Here is a 13,445-nt window from a genome sequence, read left to right on the forward strand (position 1 = left end):
AGACACACACACACCTACATACATCCATACCCAATTTAGCCACTTAGCTTAGCTCACTTCAACACCACTTTTGAAACAGACACCTACACACATCTATACCCAATTTGGCCACTTAGCTTAGCTCACTTCAACACCCCCCCACCGATACTGGTATTGGTATCTGTGCACCATTACCATTAGCTATAGGTAACGGAATTTGGAAAATTTAGATAACATTACGAGGAGGTCATGACCCCAACATGGCTTCAACTTTGACCCAATTCTCAGCTCAATTTTGAAGTCAAAGTTTGAAGTGTTGCACGTATTTAGATACTGAGGCTGACTGCCAAAAGTGAATTTTCACAAATAATTGACCCCCTGTAGTGAGTTTTCAGCCATGAGAACACCCAGGGAGGCGGTTCAAAATGAATAAATGATTCGAAGAGGTCCGTTGGATTTTTGAGCCCAAACTCATTGTGGTGCATAGCCTTGAGTAAGTGATGTGTCTACCGTAATTTGTTCTTTGGCGAGTCAGTGGACACTCTGCAACGCTAACACAAACTGATGGAATGCGCGGCCCGATTAGCTTGGTTGTTTTCTCCGTTTTGGCCTTTAATTTGATTCTGTTCTGGATCCTTGCTCTTTCTGACAAGACACTGCATCTTGTAAAAATATAACAGTTGCCATTATAGAAAAAGCGGTTGTTTCTCTGGAAGTACTGGAATGGGGGGGTTGGATTACGGCAGCTACAAAATGTTTTGATACTCGAATAGTTGCAGATTATTTTTGCGATTTGTGGAGTAATCGGCTTGTACTGAAGTCACATGTTATCTAATATTTTATTACTCTTGGCTAAAGGTAGCTAGAAATTGTAAATTCCATTTGAACCAAAAACTATGCGGTGTGAAAAGTTAGACTTTGAATATTGTAATTGAATTGAATATTGAAATAATATGACTATCATTGTTTTCCAGAGTAAAAGCTAATGTTTGTAAATATCTAATTTTGAATTATTACTAAGACAATCATCTATTTTCATTGAGGACTACAGAAATCAAAGCTTCACTGTTTTTTCATGGGTTTTTTTGTGCTTTTTATATACAAATAAAAAAATAAAAATAAATAAATGAATACATAAAAAATATATATATTTACTGTTTTCTCCCTTTTTTTATAATTCCTTTTTAACTAAATCATTAAATAAACAATTTAATTTAAATAAATAATTTTTTAGAAATAAATACAGGAAAGAATTTACTATTAAAAGGAAAAAAAGAGGGTTTGAAGTACTTTTAGATGAACAATGTCTCTAAATGATTAATCAACATTCAAAAACGTTGAATTGACTAGTTGTCGATTAATCATGGCAGCCCTGAAGTAGATATAGGAAGGCTTTAAAATCGGAAGGCTTTAAAACCGGAGAATGTCAAGCCACTGATCATGTCTCGGTGCCATTGATGGTGATAGACGTTCATTCTAGGAGTGGGAACCTCTTGGTACCTCACGATACGATACGATTTGCGATAAAAGGCTCACGATAACGATGATCTGACGATATGGCGAGACAACGATTATCGATACATTGCTCAGGAATTTATTCGAGGATATTCTACACACAACTAATAAAAAGAAATACAAGCTTCTGCCGTGTATTGGAATGAGTTTACCACTAGTAGACGTCCAATCCGTTTGAACTAGGAGGGTGGCAGCGAATGAACACCGTTCATTCGCTGCCATCCCCCCCACTTCAAACGGACTGAACATCTATGGCCATCAGTGACAGCATACGCCAGGCAATGAGGTAATTTTGAGCCATTTAAGGTCATTTTCCTATTGATTTTGGGGTATTTCATGGGTCACTTCCTGTTTGTTCGACTTACAGAACAGGAAGTGACCTGGCAAACACTCAAATGAATAGGCAGTGACTCAAACTCAAGAGGAAATGACCCGTAAATGCCTTAACCCTTAGTTGCACAAGTTACTGGACCCTGCACTCTTCTTCAAAAATGACCCATATTATAACCAATATCTTTTTATGCCATTTTGGTGAAGAATAATCACTTGTATATTAATTAGTATAAAATTTAGGGCCACACAAGTATGATTTCATGCTTGAAATACCTTTATGATTCAATGAACATTTTTTGGAAAACAAAAAAATAAAATAAAAAAACAGAACAGCAGTAGACTTCATCCTTCCTTGTATTTTATCATCAATGATGAAGAGCTCCCATGCAACTTTTTGGTGAGACAGCGGTGCTGAGCCCTTCTGGAGGCACTGACCGATTTCTGAGAATATTGTGGCTCTGCCCTGGGTGGGAGGTAATTCTCTAGTAAGAGCCCTACCAACTCATTCTATTGGCCATGATTTGGACACTTTTTTTCTTCAGAGGACATTTAAGTGGAATCTTATGAGTCAGATTGATCCTGTTTAGTTGGATTTCCAGGTGGACAACTGCCACTGCCAAATGGACAATAGTCTGGGTCTTCATCATCAGAAATTTCGGACACTTGAGTCCAACCCCGTTACTGCCTCTTCATCATCCAACATCTGTAGGACCATTTCAGCTGTAAATCTAGCACAAATCCAATTTTTTTCGTGTTTTTCCGACTCAACTGAAAGGGAAAAGTCGCATAAAAGTGGACCATTTTCAAATTCGATCCAGGTCACTTTCATATGTGGCTAAAATCCCAACCGGGCCACATTTTTCCAGAATGTGGCTGCGGTCCGAACTGTCAAGTCCCCCAAATTGGAATTCATGCAGCAATTAACATCAGCAAAGAGCGAGAGAGACAGGGTGCTACGGTAGCGGTGCAGCTGTGCATTAGCGTTAGCGCCTAGCTTGAACGCGGCTTTTGGGGAAGGAGCGGGCTCGACAACAGTCATACAAAAATAAAATGGGTTTAGAATAAGCCTGACAATGCTCGGTTTTCTCTCTGTTTCAATGCTCCTGTGCATGCGGGCCAGTTTGCTCAGCGCATCTCGGACTGCGAATTAGAGCGCATGTGTGATACTTGAACTGGCTCAAAGGACAAAGGCAGTCTGAACGGGTACGCCCAAAAAAAAAAAAAAAAAAAAAACATATGACAAAAAAATCGGAATTGTGCTTTAGGACCTGCGGTATGAACCTATTCTTAGTTAGCTAGCTAGTTATGAAGTAGGTTAATTTGTTGATAAATACTAATAAAGAGTCATGAAATACACACAAAATACTACATGGACATAATACTTACAGTACACGCATCAGCTCTTGCTGTGTAAAATAATCTTCCTAAGGGATGTCACTTTTTACATACCTAGTCTGTGTGGTCCACGGTAAATTTATTCCTGACAGCCAAAGTTGATAAGAATGAAAGATTCCCATTGGATTCCATAGAAAATGCATGTAGGTCATTTTTGGCCCACTTGTGGAAGCTTAGGGTATTCATACAAAAATGACCATTTCTTCAAATTTATAAAAGGTTCATCAAAAATTTGAATGGCATTATATCAAAAACATGTTTTTTGAGGAATACCTGGAATATGAATTGATAACAATTTTTCATTCCAAAGATATTTCAAGAAAACAACCTCACCGGGTAATTTTTGACCCACTTATGCATCTAAGGGTTAAAATGAACAGCAAGTGACCTGTAAATGCCCTGAAAATTGGACAGAATGACTGTGAATGCTCTGGTTTCGAATGAACGAACGTTCCCAGTCTAGATGGATTGGGCGTAGAGCACCGTCAACGCAACCTCAGAGTTAACTGAGACACTATTATGGTGGAAGATTTTGGGAGCAACTTGTTGGTTCCTTTTTAATTTTTTTTAGACATTGACACCTTTTTAAAACGATATCTCGATTCTTGGCAGGAGCATATCGATAACCTCTTAGGATACAAAGTATCACGATATATCACCATTTTTATATTTTGTCACACCGTTAGTTCATTCCATTTCAAAACAGGGTCTAGCAATGATCAATGGCATCCATTCAATTAATTTTGTTGCTTTTCATTGAAACTACAGTTGATAAAAGCATTTACAAATTATTTTGGATAATATTAATATCGTTTTTTTTTTTTCATTATCAACGCAAGCTCATTACGAATAGAAAGAGCTAAATGGACGAGCTAACGTCGCCGCCAGTGTTACCCCGGAATTCCATTTGGTCCATGTGCTCTGCGTGTGCACTGGGCAGCTCCGATGCGCTTGTGATGCCCAATGCATAAGTCTCTTATGCAGTCCATTCACCCGCGGACTCTAGATGTACATGCGCAAAACGGAGACCACGTGATTAGACAGATCGGCAAAAAGTTAATTATTGTGACAGTATTTTCAGAAAGATACATACTGTATATGGGCCAAAAATGCACAAGGGCCTATAGTACACGTTACAGTTAAATCACGTTCAACATACACAAAAATACACAACGACCCCCCCTTACAAATTCACGCGCGCACGAACACACACGCGCACACACACCCCTATTGCTTGCAAGCAGGACTACCAGTTGCTATTCAAATTGACACATGGTGTATGCAGTACTTTATTTGTGACATGAGTCCATATTATTGTCACAATGTTTTGTTTTTCGTTTTAAAAAAAAAACGTATCACTGCTCTGTCAAGAGAAAGAGGACCACAGTAAATCCAATTCAACTTGACTCCCACGTCTGATTTCTCTTTGGAGCCTGATTTGTTCGCTCTCTGTCTATTTTATTGTACACATTGAGGACAGAATAAGTGCCTTATTTGCACTTTGCACTTGATCCAACGAACTCATGCTTGCACTATTTAGATTTCAACAATACAGTGGGGCAAATAAGTATTTAGTCGACCACTAATTGTGCAGGTTCTCCCACTTCAAAATATTAGAGAGGCCTGTAATTGTCAACATGGGTAAACCTCAACCATGAGAGACAGAATGTGGAGAAAAAAACTGAAAATCACATTGTTTGATTTTTAAAGAATTTATTTGGAAATCATGGTGGAAAAAAGGTATTTGGTCAGTACCAAAAGTTCATCTCAATACTTTGTTATGTACCCTATCTTGGCAATAACGGAGGCCAAACGTTTTCTGTAACTCTTCACCTTCAAATGCTTCTTACGAAGCCACTTCTTTGTTGCCCTGGCTGTGTGTTTGGGATCATTGTCATGCTGAAAGACCCAGCCACGTCTCATCTTCAATGCCCTTGCTGATGGAAGTATATTTTCACTCAAAATTTCTCAATACATGGCCCCATTCATTCTTTCCTTTACACAGATCAGTCATCCTGGTCCCTTTGCAGAAAAACAGCCCCAAAACATGATGCTTCCACCCCCATGCTTCACAGTGGGTATGGTGTTCTTCGGATGCAATTCAATATTCTTTCTCCTCCAAACACGAGAACCTGTGTTTCTACCAAAAAGTTATATTTTGGTTTCATCTGACCATAACACAGTCTTCCAGTCTTCTTCTGGATCATCCAAATGCTCCTTAGCGAACCGCAGACGGGCCTGGACGTGTACTTTCTTCAGCCGGGGGACACGTCTGGCAGTGCGGGATTTGAGTCCCTGGTGGCACATTGTGTTACTGATAGTAGCCTTTGTTACTGTGGTCCCAGCTCTCTGTAGGTCATTCACTAAGTCCCCCTGTGTGATTATGGGATTTTTGCTCACCGTTCTTGTTATCATTTTGATGCCACGGGGTGAGCTCTTGCATGGAGCCCCAGATCGAGGGAGATTATCAGTGGTCTTGTATGTCTTCCATTTTCTAATAATTGCTCCCACAGTTGATTTCTTTACACCAAGCGTTTTACCTGTTGCAGATTCAGTCTTTCAAGCCTGGTGCAGTTCTACAATTTTGTCTCTTGTGTCCTTCGACAGCTCTTTGGTCTTGGCCATGGTGGAGTTTGGAGTGTGACTGACTGAGATTGTGGACAGGTGTCTTTTATACCGATAATGAGTTAAAACAGGTTCCATTAATACAGGTAACAAGTGGAGCCTCGTTAGACCTAGTTAGACCTTGTTAGAAGAAGTTATACCTCTTTGACAGCCAGATATCTTGCTTGTTTGTAGGTGACCAAATACTTACTTTCCACTCTAATTTGAAAATAAATTCTTTAAAAATCAAACAATATGATTTTATGTTTTTTTTTTCCACATTCTGTCTCTCATGGTTGAGGTTTACCCATGTTGACAATTACAGGCCTCTCTAATCTTTTCAAGTAGGAGAACTTGCACAATTGGTGGTTGACTAAATACTTTACCATTTATTTGCCCCACTGTAAATACAGTGGTGCAATATAGGCACTTTGTCCATAACTTCAGTTGAAGGTGTTTTCTTATTTTACACAGAATGTTTATTTGGAAAACCTTCAAGTTGTTACATTTATCATTACCAACGCATCCAGTGAGCCATTACAATCCAATTCGCCATAACATGTTAAGTCCATCACTGCATATATCGGTATCGGTTATCCGTTTTTGGGAGTTGGACAATAATAGGATATTGCTTTTTTAAAAAATCATTATTGGACAACTCTAATTGAAATATCAAACTTTCAAGCTGAAATGTTAGAATTTAGATATGTAACTTCCACCCACCTCTGCTATATTGTAATTATCAGGACCTATTTGTGTCTGGTACGTTGCTGCAAGTCAACAGTAGCGTTGCTTGTGAGATTGTCTGTTCCAATCTGAGTCATTGGTGAAAGTGACATGTGGGGGAGGATAGTGAACGTCAGGCGTCTAAGCAATCGTACCAATTACGATGTCAGATTGTTCCTGGAGGGGATGTCTGCTGCACAGTCACTCAATGAAGGTTCACGTTAAAACAACAATTGTAAGGCCAACAATGAAGTGTCATCTTTAAGAGCAAATGTGTTATTTCACATTGTATTTTAGCTAAGATAATCATACATGCTAATTTCACAAGTGTAATTTGCGACCTAAGTCATTATAAATGAGTCACATTGTGCTTGCTTTGTAGTAGACATTTATTATAAAATTTTGGCGCCTGATTTATCTCATATATTTTTCCCCTCAAACACTAACGAAATTAAAAAGTTGAGTATTTTCAAGATAAAAAGTTGAAATGTTATAAAAATGTTTTTTTCTTTATGATTGTTATAATCCTTACAAAAACAAAAACTGTCATATTTGAAGAATAAAGTCTTAATCCTCAAGAAGAAAATAACAATTAATGTATATATTTAAGTCATAGTTAAAGAGGAGAAAGTTATATTTTAAGCTAACTTTGAAAATATAGTTTTCTCATGATATTCACGGAGTTGAATGCAAATGAAAATGACGAAATGAAACGAAAACATGCAAATAAAAAACTTGCAGACTCGTGACAGCCTTGACAACATATTTCATACTACACAATAGCTATTCATCCAGACTTACGAAACCTTTTTTTTTTTTTACTCCAGTTATATTAAGATAACTTTTTACTTTTTATCAGTTCAGTTGTATTCACGGCACAATAGATTTGCCGTAAATGGATAGGCAATGCTTGATCACATGTTTTCCAGTACAAAGAATATTGTTTAAAGGTGCATAATGTATGATTTGCACTTTAATTATTCATGAAACAGGCATAATATTTCAATAAACATTAAAGAAACATATTTTTGTAAATAATTCTGAAACCGTTCTCAATGATCAAATGGAGATTTACATGTCGCAAATGTGTTTGTTTTTCTTCCATGCTCAGCATCAGCCAATCGCGAGACCAATTTCCAGTCTTGTAAACTAAGGCTGCGCAAAATTTGACAAAAAGTCTGAATTATGTTGACTATTTAAGGAAAAAATCAGACGGTGAAAGAAGGGAGACAATCAAAGTGCAAAGGTACAGAAACTGTATAAAACAAACACAATGGCTGCGCTTGTAAGCAGTGTCATTTTTTTAGTTTGAATATTATTTTCTCCATTTTCAGAGGTCTAAAAAAGTGCGCAATTTGCATACTTAAATACTTTGTGCAACCGTCTTTCACATGAAGTTCATTAATACTAAGTGCTGTCTGTTTTTTTACATCTAATAGAACTGAACTCAAAGTCCAATTTGTATTTACCTTTTATGTGCAATAAATTTTAATTGAGTCATTTTCCTTTTTTTTTTTTCATGGAGCGTAAAAAATTCAAACTGCATAAAATGTACAATAATGAAACAAAAAAATACATTTACACTTTTTTTTTTAAGTAATACTAGTAAAACCACAGCTTAATTTTTGAGAAACAGTAGATTCTACAATGTTACATTATTCTAATGTTAGCCACATGGGTGCTAATTAGAGTCTGTTCAAGGTAGTGCTTGTTGTAAAAATTTGTAGCACCACTGCCTTAGAGGTTGAGTGTGACAACTTATCACAGAGCAGCCATCATCTAAGCAGACTACAAGCTTGGGGGACGTGTTGGGTTGTTGGGTCGGGAGACTTTTATGTCCGTTTCTACTCACATTTGTCAGTGACAAGCAGACACCCATGGGTGCCATTGTCTCGCCGAGGCAGTTCTTTCCTCTACCCTTCTGTTGGATCTCTCGCTCAGTTTATTTTAGGCGACACTGGGGTCGACGCGTCATGTTCAATTAGTCTGAGGACCCACGTCAATATAATGTACCGTATTGGCCCGAATATCAGACGGCCCTGATTATAAGACGACCCCCTCTTTTTCGAGACTCAAGTTTGAAAAAAAGACTTTTTGAACACCAAATTAATTTTTATACAGAAAATAATTACAGTTCATCTGAAACAAATGATTGTAACAACATATTTGAGAGAAAAAGCATGTTATTTTGCCTCATTCAAATCTTAATATCTGAACATTTAAATATGTAAACTAAAGTGCAATCACATTTGAAAATGAATTCTGGTTTTTGAAATGTAAATAAACCAATATATTGTGATAAAACAACAAAATTGCAACTAGCCCTGCGAGCAGGACTCAACGGGCCCTCGTGGAACATATCGATTTATCCAATTTCTTTTCGGTGATTTTTTTGGGGATGCTAAATACATTTGGCTTACTCTTTGATGTAATGTCAAAAAAAGCAAGAAAATAATACATTATATGTGTATGCAAAATGTCTGTTAAATATGTTTATTATGCTTTTCAAAAAATATTTCCGGTGTATTTCCTGTTACCACGTGTAAACATATCTATTTGGAGTGAGGCTTTTTGAATCCAGTTGGATCATTCAATGCTTCGTTACCGATTCCTCCAATTTCTTTTCGGTGTTTTTTTTGGTATGGTAAGACCTTCAAATTGGCTATTTCATTTGCCATGAAAAAGTACTGACAACCACCTAATAATAATAAATAAATTGACCATTTTCATTTGCTATGAAGAAGTCCTAACCCTAAGCGTTAACCCTAAACCCTAACCCTGAACACCAAAAAGCGCCCAACTTTGGTACCCCGCACAGGTCAGGCCCGTGAATGAAAACTCACCATTTTGATATGTACAAATTTTGTTGAGTTTTTAAGCATGTTCAGAACTTCAAATTGGCTATTTTCATTTGCCCTGAAGAAGCCCTAACCCTACACCCTAATCCCCAAATAAACCCGACTTTGGTACTCCTCCCAGGTCTGGCCCGTGAATGAAAACTCACCATTTTGATAACTCAACATCTCATATGTCTCATGAAGAGTGTCACCAACTTTGAGGAGGATCCAACTCACTGCCTCGGCGCAATGGTCTCAAACGTGCACCTTGGTTTTCGACAAAAATGGCATGTTTTTCAACATTCAATCCAAAATACCCGATTTCCTGTTGGGTTTGGAATATGGGTGCAAGAGACTTTTTGAAGCATTTTTGCACAAGGTATCATCTCCGCAAATTTCATCGCTCTACGTTTGAAAAACCTAAATGGAGAGGCCTTTTTTTTAAATTCCAGGGGGCGCCACTGAGCCATTTTTTGACATTTTTTCACAATGTTGCCAAATTATCGAAATTTTCACGAAGCCGCATGTTTGTTCAAATTTTGGTGAGTTTTGAGCATGTTAAGACCTCTGAATTGGCCATTTTCATTTGCCATGAAAAAAGAATAATAATAATCCTTTGCAGAACAATAGGGCATTCGCACCAGTTGGTGCTCGGGCCCTAATTACTGCATTAACCATCAATGTGATGTCTAACCGTAACTGTAGTCTTGAAACTAATCTGAATAAGGAAAAACATTGCAATAATATAATGCAAACTGGTTAAACTTGAGAGTAGCTGAGATTTATCATACAGAACATCGCTTCAGTGATATCTGGCGCCATCTAGCGTCGTGAATGGGGAGAGTAGCTCAGATCTGCCATAACAGAACATCACTTCAATGATATCTGGCGTCATCTAGCGTCGGGATTGGGTATAATGTCTAGACCGCGAATCTAAAACGACCCCCTCTTTTTCAATCTTATTTCAATGCAAAAAACACCGTCTTATATTCGGGCCAATACGGTATGTCATATTTAAGCCATGGGTAGCCATTGACAGTGATAGACGTCCAATCCATTTGAAATTGGAGGGCTTGCAGCAATCATTCGCTGTCAGCCTCTCCCAGTCCAAATGGATTGGACATCTATCGGCGTCAATGGCAGACAGTCAGACACCGAGTTCAAAACGCGGAGACCATCTAATGACGCTGGTGAGTCAATTAGCCTTTTTGCCTTGAATTTTATCCCAACCAATGTTTTGGACCAGTTTTCTTGGCATGTTAGTGTAAAGCCTTCTAGAGTCTTGAATCTTTTATTCAAAATTTTGGCTTGCACTTGTTAAATGTTTCTGAATGGAGCTGCATAATACATGACGAAAAGCCACACAGCAGGATGAATTCCTGGAAGCGCACACACAAGGACACACACACACACTTCTTTTTTGGGCATTGATCAACTTTTTATTATAGCTGCCACCTCTGGACTGAAAGATGGCTGGCATTGACTAACACATCAAATGATAATAAGAAAAATGTCAAGTGGTAAAGTGATACTGTTGGTTTAGAAAATAAAATGTTTTTTTATGTGCATGAGGCTTAAAAAATATATGAATATATTTTCAAATCATATGCATCTGACATAACGTGCAACAGCATGAAAGGATGCGCATTTCAGGAACACAAGTCGTACTCTTGAAAGTCAAGGCTAAAAAAGCCATGATATGAAATTTTAGGTTATTTCAAAGAAAATCTCCTCCAAAAACACGTTTTTAAACAACCTTAAGAAGAGCTATTTAGTTGAATCACCTTTAATAATTGCAAACCAAAGCTCTATTCATTGTGTGTGCAGTTGTTTGGAAATGTGGATTTAATGACTAAGCAGGAATATAATAATAGACTCTTTATCCAGGCTTTTCGATGCAATATAGAACATATCAGTCATTCTTTCCATAACAAGCAAGTTCAATGAACTTTAGACAACAGCAGCATATAAAAAAACACAATAATTGGAAATGTCAACGTGATGATGCGACCAGCAACGCATTATTTCTGCCCGCTTTTAAAGAAAAATAACCGTTTTGCAACCTAGTAAACACTAGAATGTCATTTTACTCACCAGGAATGCAGCGGTATGGTCCGCCTCTCCACGCCGGGCTCGTCGGCTCCTTGAGCGGATCTCTGCCGCCGCTGCCTTCGAAGCGTCCACGCTACAGAAGAGGGAATCTCACGAGACGTCCGAGAAGCCGCTCAGTGGGTGCTAACATCCATACCCGAAGAAGAAGTGAAGAAAATAGGAAGTAGATGAGCTCTCGTCCACTTTGGGTCCTGCTTGTGTGGTTCGGTTCAAGTCCGAACGGCCGTCAGCCTCCACCTGTGTAGCCCGCTGGAGTCCCTCTGCAGGACTGCATGCATCCCGGCAGCTGAGTGACTTGACTGAGGAGGAGGGGGAGGAGGAGGAGGAGGAGGAGAAGGAGGGCAGGGGGTGGGAGTACGATGGTCCTCCTCCCCAGGGATAGAAGATGAGGACTGGCTGCCTGCACATATTAATGTAGTAAATTTGAAATCTTAAAATGCTAATTTTCATATTTTACTTGATATTTTATGTAGTATTTTTTACCTCCGCATAGCCAAGACCACACAAAACTATTAATTGTTCCCACAAATTGCATTTTTTTTTTTTTTTTTTTTTAATGTCTTTTTTAACCTGTCCTGTACACGGAGAATCGGGTGAAAGTGGCTAGAATTTCTTGCAGGTGTTGTGCCGAAAAATGACACCCCCCCCCCCCCCCCCCCCGCGTGAAATGTCCCCCCAGTGGAGCCTCCAGAAATTTTTCATAGGGGTGGCCAGATGGGGCCACTTAAAATCTTGGGGTGGCCAAAACTAAAAGCCATAATTTCAGGTTTTCATTATATTAAAACTACCAGAAAGACTTTAGGACACGGCTACTGATATACTTTGGTGTATTGTGTAATATTTGATGTTACTAATGATTTAATGTGCATAGTCCATAACTGTCCAGTCAACATTTTGAGCTCCACAACAATGCTGTTTTATTGTGTTATGTATATATTAGGCATAAGGTGTACATTTAAGTAGGGCTGTCAAACGATTCAAATTTTTAATCGAGTTAATCACAGCTTAAAAATTAATTAATCGTAATTAATCGCAATTCAAACCATCTCTAAAATATGCCATATTTTTCTGTAAATTATTGTTGGAATGGAAAGATAAGACAAGACGGATGTATACATTCAACATACTGTACATAATTACTGTATTTGTTTATTATAACAATAAACCCACAACTTGGCATTAACATTATTAACATTCTTTCTGTGAAAGGGATCCATGGATAGAAAGACTTGTAATTCTTAAAGGATAAATGTGAGTTTGTATATCGTGACTACATATTGCCATCTAGTGTATTTGTTGAGTTTTCAGTAAATAATACTGTAGCGACTTAACTGTTCTGCCCGAATGCATGATGGGAAGTGGCGCAACCATGACTGTGTGTGGTGGCTGCAAATGCTATATCTTCTCTGCGTTGGATACACTACAGGGTGTTAAGAAAAAGATCAACTCCTGTCATTCTTCCCCACGTCGCTTCCCACAATATTTATAGTTGCTGTGGGAGAGATGACAAAGCTTTTGCCAATTAAAAGCACGGCCCCAATGAATGCTTGTATCTACTCCACTCTGCCTCTTATCTCTGTATATAAGTAAAATGGCACCATTGTAGGCTGTTTGCGGCAATGAGTGAATGATTCGTTCTGCGAATGCGTTAATTGCGATAAATATTTTCACGTGATTACTTTTTAAAAAATAATTACCGCCCGTTAACGGGATAAATTTGATAGCCCTACATTTAACAAAACAAAAGAAATGCATTCATTTGGGATGAAATGCATAACTGATGCTACAACAATCTAACGATATACTGGCAAGCGGGGTGGCCAACCAATTTATAGAGGTGGCACCACTGTGTCCCCCTGACGGGAGCACTTATTTATGAGGCTTTATTGAGGTGAAAACGTCAAATGTTTTCATGGACACATTACAGTAATGGATTTACGACTG

General features: G+C 38.3%; 1 protein-coding gene across 2 annotated transcripts in view; it reads right to left on the reverse strand.

The window, feature by feature from the left end:
• The window catches only part of LOC130911131 (contactin-5-like), a 405,498-nt gene extending 393,743 nt beyond the window's left edge, over nucleotides 1-11,755 (reverse strand). Inside the window, exons 1-2 of one of the 2 annotated variants that reach the window (XM_057828868.1) lie at nucleotides 11,638-11,710; nucleotides 11,484-11,574 (exon numbers count right to left, since the gene is read on the reverse strand). The gene's annotated coding sequence lies outside the window, so the exon portion shown is untranslated. Of the gene's footprint in view, nucleotides 1-11,483 lie in introns of both variants that reach the window. The other variant, XM_057828867.1, reaches the window with a different exon arrangement.
• Nucleotides 11,756-13,445: the final 1,690 nt, after the last annotated feature.

The sequence above is a fragment of the Corythoichthys intestinalis genome, unplaced genomic scaffold, assembly GCF_030265065.1.
Source record: "Corythoichthys intestinalis isolate RoL2023-P3 unplaced genomic scaffold, ASM3026506v1 HiC_scaffold_23, whole genome shotgun sequence".
NCBI classification, from domain to species: Eukaryota; Metazoa; Chordata; class Actinopteri; order Syngnathiformes; family Syngnathidae; genus Corythoichthys; species Corythoichthys intestinalis.